At 38.4% G+C, this 10,793-nt stretch overlaps 1 pseudogene; it reads right to left on the bottom strand.

Annotated features, from left to right (window-relative positions):
• Positions 1-803: 803 nt before the first annotated feature.
• On the bottom strand, positions 804-9,821 carry LOC118037846 (pre-mRNA-processing-splicing factor 8A-like; annotated as a pseudogene).
• Positions 9,822-10,793: the final 972 nt, after the last annotated feature.

The following is a 10,793-nucleotide window of genomic DNA, read 5'->3' as shown; positions in this document are numbered from 1 at the left end:
TCAGAATTCACATAGATATGATTGACTCGAAGATAGAGATTTGTAGCAGATATAGCTCTGACACGCCAATCTGTTTTAGAACCAAACGCAGCTTGCTCATATGGACTAGTGGTTGTGACAATGAGTTCATCACCATCGCACATTTGTGGTCGCTTGTGGTACCGCTGTCAGTTGACTCGCTTCTTTGGCCTGAAAAGTCGCAAAACACGATAGAATTTTTTATGACAAGCAAGGAGTAAAGAGCGAAAAAAAACATAAATGAAGTTGGAGGGCGCATTACCTGTTTCTCAATCTCTGCTATTCTGCTGCCTTTGTTGAGAAGGAGGAGTGAATCTGACAGCTAAGAATAATATCACGTATCTCAGATTGTGTCGAAGTGCTGAGGTGTTCACATTTGTTCACTTCTTTGGCATACAAGAGAGTATGAGAATCCCTTAAAGCAACCTCAACTTTCATCCACTGATCATCAGTAAGTGAAGGCAGATGTGGTGCGGCTCTCAGTAACACAAAATAGTCTTGTCAGGCTTGAGTACTCTTTCGCCTTCTCATTATTAACATGAAAAGTGCACGGAGAATCGAGAATGAGCCGAGAGAACGCAGTGTAAGATTGATATACTCTTCAGCCAATCATCATAAATATTGAACAAAACCATTTGTGGTTCGTCGTCGCCTTTTCAAAATCAAATCACCAATTTCTCTATCTTTAAGATGACTGGAAATGGGAGCTGCAACTCACTTCCCTTGATAACTATGTTGGGGAAATCAAGCAAGTGAACTCCAATGGATCAAGCATCCTTTGCGAGTCACAATAATTTGTTTTGGTTGTTCTTCCACAGGCAGCGACCGCACAAGAGCTGCAACTTCTTCACAGTTTTCCACTTGGCAAGCTGGCCCAGACGTTTCTGTCCTGCCCATACACTAAGTGTGGATAACCTGCAGAGATCATGTTTAAAACTTCAGAACATCTAACAGAAGAAAGAAGATAGTTTTCAAAAAAAACAATCAAAGCAAACCTTCAAAAAATAGTGCCCAGTTTTGGATTGAATATGAAGATTGCACATTTATGGGTTTTGTTGTGAGATTCCCTTCAAATGTCTTGTGGATTGTTGACACGGTAGACTTAGTATCATCAACAAACCATATTATCTGATTGCTAAAGATTCCCCGTAATCTGTGATGATAAAATATGGTTTCTGTAGGCTCTGAAGAATACAACTGCAAACCTTTTCTTATGCGCTCCTCAAGACATACAAAGCTGGGTTTGACTGCACCAAAATAAACCGTTAGAACAAGCGATTGACAGCTATAAATCATAAATCAATCAACTCAATACCAAAGAACTATTGTATCAAGCATGAAAAGTGCACTTCATTATTTTGTTCATAGCTTGAGCTAGCAGCGGTTTAGACCCTGGAAACCAGTTGCCAAATGCAGAGTGCAAATTGTACGCTAGATCAAGCCAATCATAACCCCTGAACAAAAAAAAAAAAAAACATGATCTAACTTGTAACAGAATAACTTATGAAAGCTAGAAACGGGAACCCAGCAGGAAAACAGACCAGTTGGAGATGGATAATAGACATGTTGTCTGTTGTGTAATCCATAAATTTGGCCCTAGTATGCGCTCAATATCATGAGAATCATAGTCTCCCCATCTCAGCTGTACATCTATCCAGTATTTATTGCTTGCTTTCTGGTCAAACACATCTTTTGACTCAGCCACAAGACTAGGCTTTGACATGGGCCATCTATGGGCAGCAAAAAAGGAGAACGTCTGCACAGGAGCTGTTCATTTTATAACTTTTCCTTGGATGGATTGTTTCTTTCTGCACAGTCTCAATTTCCAAAGCATCAGTTCCTGATCCAAGACCTGACAGAGGTCCATAACAACACTCTCATGAATCTTCTGCACAGGTGAGCACGGAATATCTGAATCAGCGAAATCTTCAAGGTTGGGATCTTCCGTGCATGAAGATGCCGGTTAGATCTAACTGCACTTGAAAACCCACATAAACATTTGCCCTGTTTATTGTGGGGGACCACCAAAGTGTAAATCTACGGTTAGGAATTTGGTTCAGACCAGATCTCTGTGCATTAGTAAGCTTCTTATACTTCATGGACTCCTCAAAGCCAGATGCCTTTTCCAAAGAGACCTTCCCAAGTTGGGAAACTGAAATATCAAGGCAGGGAAAGTAGTTACAGAAGTGTTGATGAAAAAAAAAACAGCTTCTCCCCGAAGTCAAAAACATGTAACGTAATCATTAGGTGTGAAATTAACCCCACAAATTCCAGTATATTGAAAGAAAAAGAATGCATCATAAAACTGAAATCATCTGCCAGAGTTGAGGAAAATTAAGTGCCAGAACAGAAGTACTTACTACGTTCCTTTGAACAAGGTATGCTCAAGAATTCCTTCAACACCACCAAGAGCTTGAATGACATCAGTTCGATAATTGTTCAAGTTCCACAATTTTCCATCATGTCTCTGGTGTGTCCACCAGAAAGGATTTTGTTTTAAAACTTGGTATTGCTTGAAGTCTGTGCGCACTCTCCACCCTTTGTCATATGCTAAAGTGTGACGATCTTTCTGAAAAAGAGTATTAATGCGTGGAATTCCCCTGTCCCATGAATCCTGTCAATGCAATTAGACAGCATTTAGAAAAAACAATCTTCAGTGAGAACTTCACAAAGACCACATAAAATAGGTCCAAATTCAAGGCAACACATGAGGAGGCTCCAAATTGGACTACAGGAAAACTTACTTCCAAATCTTCAAGTGTTAGACGCCTATTTTGCGCCTGCGCTTCCTGCCTCTTCAATGCATACTCTGCCCAAACCCGCTGTGAGTCTATGAACTCACTCTCCCATGGCTGTCACAAAACAGTATGAAGCTCAGAACAGTCAAGCAAATACTCCAAAATCATGGTACCCAACACCTATGATTTATTTCAGCTTACCTGAATGTACCGATAAAGATTTGGAATCAGCTGGTCCTCCTCATGACTCATTCCGCTCCTGAAATGGGTTACACCAACATCTGTTTTGCTGACTATATCGAAGATCACTTTGAGGGATCAATATGTGACCCATGGATAACATGCCAAGTCCTCCAATTTCTTTTGGTGTATAGAAGATAACAGGAGGAAATCTGAAACAGAAGTTAAATTCAGAACAAAATTTCAAGCTAGACACCAGCAGCTAAAACATGGAGTTAACTCTCATGAGTACAATTACATACCTGCTTGGCATTTTTGAGTTTAGCCCAATCTTGATACGGGTTTGAATTTTATTTTTCACATTTTACAAGCAAATCTAACAGCTCTTGAGTATGCACAGTTGCTTCACGGAAATATGTCATCAATCCTACAAATAGAAACGGAAAAAATCAAAACAAAATTTCAGCGAATAAAATATAAGCACAAAGGACAAAGTGATTAGTAAAAGGCGGTAATTACCAATCAAGGCTGTATTCCATTTGTTAACAATCTTTGTGAAAGTAGTTGACCCTGAGGACATCAGAATCTGCCTCACACGATTCTCAAACACTTTCATATGCTCATCATCAACCCGTAGAAAAGCAACTGCAGTCCGTTCCTTGGTCTGCTCATTCTGCAAATTCCAAACACCATCTCTTGTATTGCTGAATGCTTCTTGAGTCATTCTTATTTTAGGAAGTATCCGAACTTCAAACCCACACCTGCAAATTGGCAGTACCGGTTTATTTTTAGCAAGGAAATCAATGCCTCACAATTTTTGTTTTCCAAAGATACAAGCTCTTGCAACAATAATATAAAGAAAAACCATCCACTTAGAAATTTTTTTCAGAACCCTTAGAAACATGTTAAGGTGCAAGCCCTGTGCACTTAATGTTGGGGGAAAAAAGTTACTAATAAAGGCATGTCACTAAACAATACCTGGCCAAATTAAAGTGTCACTTCCCACCCTCCCCGAAACAGAGAATATACCCAGATGCTATTTCAAGATTAGAAAGACATACTTGCACATTAAAAAGGAGAGGCATAACTAAATCGACATAAGCAAACAAAAAGCACACCAAGAACAAATTACCAGAATTTTAAAGGATGGTATGTTATCATGTTAGAACCAAATTGCAGGAGTAACTAGGTTTTGGATACATAAATACACCGACATCAAAGTTCAAACCAATATCACTAATAGAAACTTAAAAATTAAATAATCAGAATGACTTCAAGCATGTGCATACACGAGTAAAATTTCAGTGCAAGAGTGAGAATACTTACATGCTGAAAAGCAGGTTTGGGTTGTCCTTGCTGTAAACAGAAACAAAGCTGTTCTCCCACTCTAAAGTTGTGATGCTTCGAGGGAGACGGTTCTTCATGTCCCAGAAAACACTCCTCCCGAGATTGACTGAAAAGAGATTCACAAAAGAGCATTACTTTTTTAAGCAAAATAAAGAATCCCAACAAAAATTAATTTAACTTGGAAGTTACAGATCACATACCATCATGTTTCATAAGCCTCATCCTTGCATCTCTAGGCCAGCATTTCTTGTTCTGATACCCGACCATATTTTCATTGTTGGGATCAGGATGCTCAGTGAGATATCTTTGAATTAGATCTCGGGCCTCTTCATGAGTAAACCGAAAACAATATATGCACCCTGTCTATGTACCTGGAATAAAGACGAATTGGATGTCGTGTCTCAACCTTTGTATCCCAGTAGGTGATAAATTCATTTGGCATTTGTGGCGGACCAGCGATCTCACTGGCCCGGGTCAATCCAAGAAGCAGGAGATCCAGCACAAGTCCATAATACTGCACCACAAAAGAAGCAAACTGAAGGCCACGTATCAAACCATACGAGTTCGTGTGACTCATGTCCTTGTAGGAAAGGACAACATTGTTCTTGGCAGTCACATAATCAGCAATATTGTGGTCAAGGACCAACCGAAGAAGCCTGAAAAGTGGAAGAGATATAAATGAATAAAGATTGGAAACTTTCTCTTAACATAACATAAGCAGGGGAGCTGATGGATATTAACCTATTTAACATTGTCAAGTCAATCTTTTCAAAGAACTTCTCAAACTTGGTCTGAAGCATCACCACACACTGCCCCTCACTTGTGTCCCAGATACCTTGCAAATTGTTTATGCCTTGACACCATTTATAGACAAGCAGTGGTGGTGGCTCGGAATCTGCAGGTTTAATCAGTTTGGAAAGAGGTGGCGCTTATCACCTTCATACCACAGATATTGGTCCAAATAAGCATCTGTTATTTTTTCAAGAGGCTCAATTTCATAAACTGGAATCAGAGAACTGTACAAATCCATGAACTCTATGCCCACCTGAAAAAGGAAAAAGAACAGCTCAATTTCAATCCAAATATCTATAATAAGACACTGCATAGAACAAAGTCAAAGCTAATACAGGCTCAATTGTCAACTCACTTCTTTGAAAGCACGCTGAGTGAGCAGGTGACGCTTGATCCGTGATAAAGCCTCATGAGGGTTATCATAAGCTTGTTCAATAAGACCTAGTTCTTCCCTCTGCAGTTGGTTTAATCTCACAGCCACACTGTATGACTCTTTCAACCTTTCCAAAGCAAGGATAAGCAGCTTAGTGTCATGCTTGTATGACAAGGGAGGGAATGGAATTGGTGAAAACTTTCTGGACTCCAACCAATGGACAGTAGTTGTGTAAATCGCAACAGCTTCTTCTGGAGTGACATATGGGCCATCCTTCAAATAGTTGTGTTGACGTTCCTATAAGGTAATGAAAATAGAAAGAATTACTACAGGATGCTCTGGTGAGGCCACACAGGTATAGGACAAGCTAGAAGCCATGGAGTCCACTTATTTATAGCATGTAGTAGCAGAGACATCACAGGAATATATTTTAGAAAAAAGAAATATAAAAACTTGTTAAATTACCTGTTCTGCCTTTAACCACAACCGAGTCAGTCTTCCAAGATTCTTTCTGCACACTGTCTTGTCAACAGTCGCACCCCTTCTGATACGCTCACGATTATAGTGAGCAACATTCGTCCACCAGTCTGCTTTTGACTTAACATACCGAAGTATCATGTTTTCAATGGGAACTGGTAAACCAGGAACCTTCCATGGAATGTTCGCTTTCCAGCAGCGCCAAGCCTCACTAAGGTGCTGCAGTATCGTTCTAGCCTTATTTTGCTTAATGCCCTCTGCAAATTGATATGACACAATTAGACAAACATAACAAATAGATAGAATGCAGAAAGATACAAAGAAGAAATGAACATCAAAAGGAAAAAATAACAAAGATGACAACCTGGCATGGCATCAAGAACATCATGCATAACAGCAGCACGGAGTTCCAAGTCAAAGTGGCTCTCGACACGCTGCTTTGTAACAGTCTTGGCAGTTCCTTTTGAATGGCGCCCTTCAAAACTGTCTTGCAAGAAGATTACCCAACCACCGTTCAAGAAGAGGCACTATGCCACGTAGGAAAAATAGCCATACCCTCCACATTGGTGCCCAAAATCCACAACCAGGCCCCTTACCCACTGGACCAGTATTGAAGCGGTAATATATCAAATGCTTAAGATCTTTGCACATTCTTATCTGGCGCATCAGCCTATACTTGTATCTGTACATTCCTGTCAACTGACCAACATGGGAAAATGTATACTGAAGACCGTCAGCCAATTGGAAAGCATCAACATTACCTAACCTGAATTGTATATTGGCATCTACCACAAGCTTTGTCAAACGCAAGATCTCACGACAAAGATGAAAAGCATTCCCAAACCGTGACTTCTTGCGTTCCTTTGTCGTAAGGGTCTTCACAGGCTTCAAGTTAAAATTATAATCAAGGTGGAGGTAATTTAAATTTTTTCCGGTGTATCAATAGATTCAGCATGTTGTACCCCTGCTTACAAACTTGGAGACCTGCTTCAGCCCAATCTAGCTCTGTGGTTTGGAAGAATTTAGTTGCTGCTAATGACCGGAACAAGTGCTTCTTCTTCTGAGCTTTTTGGCGGTCTATGATGCAGTTCATTCAAAACAAAACATTTCAACAATTTCTGATAGCTTACTCGAACTTTGACAGGATATGATGGAGGACTGGAAAACACAACAAAAAAAAGGTTTTTCATGCACAGCACAAAAGGGCTATACAAGTGAACAGCACAAAAGAAATTAGAATCTTACCAGTGCTCCTTATACCACTCCGACACAAGGGGTATATCTTCTGCCCGTCGCATCCGTCCAGATCTCATGTTAAAAGGTCGGTTAGCAAATAACAAGGAAATGCCAGCAGCTGTGGTGTCGGTATAAAGCTGTGTATCCTCCAAAAAAGGTTCCACCCCTTCTGGCATAACAAAATCCTCATCATCATCATCGTCATCATGAATCTTTTTTTTCACGGCGTTCCTTGTTAGAGGAGGTTATTGGGTGTATCAAAGGATCATAATAGAAAGCAGGTAAATCAGGATCCTCAGCTTTAATGTACATGATCATGGGAGTGTGATAAACACAGAGTTTTACTTTCCGGGGCCTATTATTGTAAAGATGAGGAAATGCAATTCTATACTCTGTCCGCAAAGGTGACCGAATAATGAGTTTGTTGATGTCATTGAATTCGTTCCAGTCCTCATCACCTTTCTCCATGTCACGATACAAAGGTTCAAACTTAGGCCCACCTACAAGAGAACAAAAATAGTTTGAAATCAATCGAACCAACCACATAGAAATATATTAGGCATCCAGGACAATTCATAAGGATAATTTGATCAGTAGCAGTCACAAAACCCAAAAGTGTGCAAACTACAATTGAAAATAATTTGTAGAGTTATCGGCCAGTGATTTTTAAATTAAATAGCTTACAAGCATCTCTAACCCAGAAGAGTATAGGGTATTGTTGATTGAAACACCAGCACAACAGATGTGCCAATATCTGCAACCTATGTTGAGTCTAGCATCAACAATCATATGCTAAATCTAAGTAACTATTGTAGTTCCGCAGCACAATTATCTCCAATATTTCACTTTTCATTACTGTAGTGATCACAACTTGTCAGACCGACAGTGATTCTACAGCCTCTACTCAGTAGGTTATCGAAAGTTAGAACAACTTCATTTTCATCCTATCAGAGAATGCACTTCTAAGAATGCAAAATAAATACAAATTTATGCAAGGTATGTACACAGATGCATGCACAGCATATTAGAGCAGAATTCATACCAGGTATGCACATGTTCAATGCTTTGGCTGTAAAGAACGACTCCATGTCGAACAAGTAAAAATAGTTACGGTCAATTAAATCAGAAAGAAGCTGTCCTGCCAGGCGGTGAAGAGTCGCCATTATTGGAAGAGAGAGATGCCACTTCCTGTAACTAGGACCATTGATAAGCTTCGTTTTAACAAGAGGCTTATGGTCATAAAACCAAGTATAGACAGCAGAATCTTCTTCTTCGTCCAACTCTAATTGAATAGGCTCTAGAGGATCAACATCTAACAAATTATCAGCATAGTCTAAAGGAGGTTCCTCGTCATCAAAAGGTGGAAACCTCATTCTCTTGAAATGCCGCCGATCCCTCTTTTCTCTTCGCATCATGATCCACATTGTCCCCCACTGTGAAAATATATGAGAAAGTTGGTCAGTTATTATAAACAAAATCTAAGAAGTATCAATTGCAAAACAAAATATGTCCCGCATCTACATCTTTGCCATTGAGAGCGAATCAGCATACCTGAGCTAAGTAAATAGGTTCAACAACCCATGGAATTTCATTCACAAAAGTGATCGCTCCTGTAATATGGTATAGAACCTTCACATCACGAACCTGCTCCCAGGGCATTGGCATATTCTCAAGAAGCTTGTATACTGCATGTGGAATGAATTTAAGGGCTCCAAGATACACACGTTTATCATGGCGATATTTCTTCGAGGACATATCGCCATGGTCCCTGTTTAAGACAAGACCATATCAAATTTAACCAAAATCAATCAAAATACTCAAGGCAAAACAAAAATAAAGCAACCCACCCATCTAAACTTCAAGACCATCTCTCCTCGCAGTCAAAATAGCGATTAGGCGTAAAAAAACACAAAAACACCTAATATTACATGTCAAATTTCCTGCAACGACCAAAATTTCGATGCTAAAAGATACAAACGACGTCTTAAACTTCAATAAAATCCGAAAATGGATTAAAAAGCCAATTTTAAACATACAAAAAAAAACAGGAATGCCAAAATCCAATTCAAAAACAACTGAAAAAAGAACGAACAAACCATAAAAAAGCAAAAAAAAACTATTTTCGCAAAAGAATCAAAAAAGGAAGAAACTAGCCACTACTGTTCAAAGCTGATAAAACAGAAAGGACACCTAAACACCACCGCACCAAAAAAAACACAAAGCGCTAAACCAGAGCCGCAACTCTACAAACCAAATCCTCTCAAACCCCGACAGACCCAGAAATGAAATTCGACACTCACCTTATAATCTTCCTCACGTGTTCCGGCGGCATATCCTCCTTTTGCGTCTCGACGAAACCAAACTTCCGCTTATCACTGTACCTCTTCGTGTTAAGTTGCTGCCATTTCCTGGCCTTCTCCTCCAACTTCGCCTCCGCATCCGCTGGATTCGACACCGTTTGCGACGGCGCCAGTACGGTGTAAGAAGGCTGCGACGGTGGAGGCGGTGGGATCGACGGCCCAGCCGTCCCCGGAGGCGCTAAATGCTGTTCTCCGGTGTCGTTCCACATGATTTGATTTACTTTCTAGGGTTTTGAGATTTTAGTAGTGTGCGTTTCTAAAATAGGTTTTGAAGAAAGAAGGGTAGAGTGACTAAACTGATTCTAGTAAGTGGTGTTTGATATATACTAGTCACGTGTCCGCGCTCTGCTGGCAGACGGAATAAAGATTTTTTTTACAATACAGAAATAAAAAATGTAAACATGAGGTCGTTAGCAACGCATTTTTAACTATTAAAGAAAAAAAAAGTTATTGCATGCCAAAACAAATTACAGTGTGTTTAAAAAAAATAAATTAAATATTATATATATTATATATATATATATATATATATTAAAAATGTTTTTAATGCTAGGAATGGAAAGAGTCAGTAAATTGGAATAAAAATATACGTTAAGAATATGCTCGTGCTAAGAGCTTTACAAATTTTTTTTCATTTAATAATATGATAAATATATTTTATTTTAAGATAAGTAATAATTTAATTCTATTAAAAAAGTAATTTTTTTGGGATAAATCCTGATTTTTTTTATCAGTATATTTTTTCCTTGATTCTAATAAGAATACAAAGCAATAAGAATCAGCCAGAAAAATTTTAATGATTTTAGATAAAGATAAAAAATAATACTTTTTCTTCCATTAAAACCTTGTTATCTTATTAATTTGTTTAATTTACTTTGCCACATTTTTAAATAAATGGTTGTGGGGATAAAAATAAAGGGTTTTTTTTTTCATTTAACTCATTTGAAATAAGTAGAGAAAATGTATCCATCTAATCTAAATCTCATTCATTTATTAACACTTCGAGCAAAACATGTTTTTTAAATACAAGCAATGTTTTAAACCGTTATGATATTAAAAACAAACCAAAACTATAACAAAAAAAATATTAAAACAAAGTCCAAGTATCATTTGTGTGGAATAAAAGGATGAAATTATGTTAAAAATCTATTAAATTTTTCTAAAAAAAAAAACATGAATGAATATTTGTGAACTTATTTTTTCATATTAGACACGTGATAATGGAAACAAAATGCTAACACCCTCGTCAAAACCTAGAAATTCATTAAAGAA

This window comes from Populus alba, chromosome 3 (assembly GCF_005239225.2).
Source record: "Populus alba chromosome 3, ASM523922v2, whole genome shotgun sequence".
In the NCBI taxonomy this organism is placed as follows: Eukaryota; Viridiplantae; Streptophyta; class Magnoliopsida; order Malpighiales; family Salicaceae; genus Populus; species Populus alba.
The sequence above is the reverse complement of the archived record's forward strand: the minus strand, read 5'-3'. Positions and strand labels throughout refer to the sequence as shown.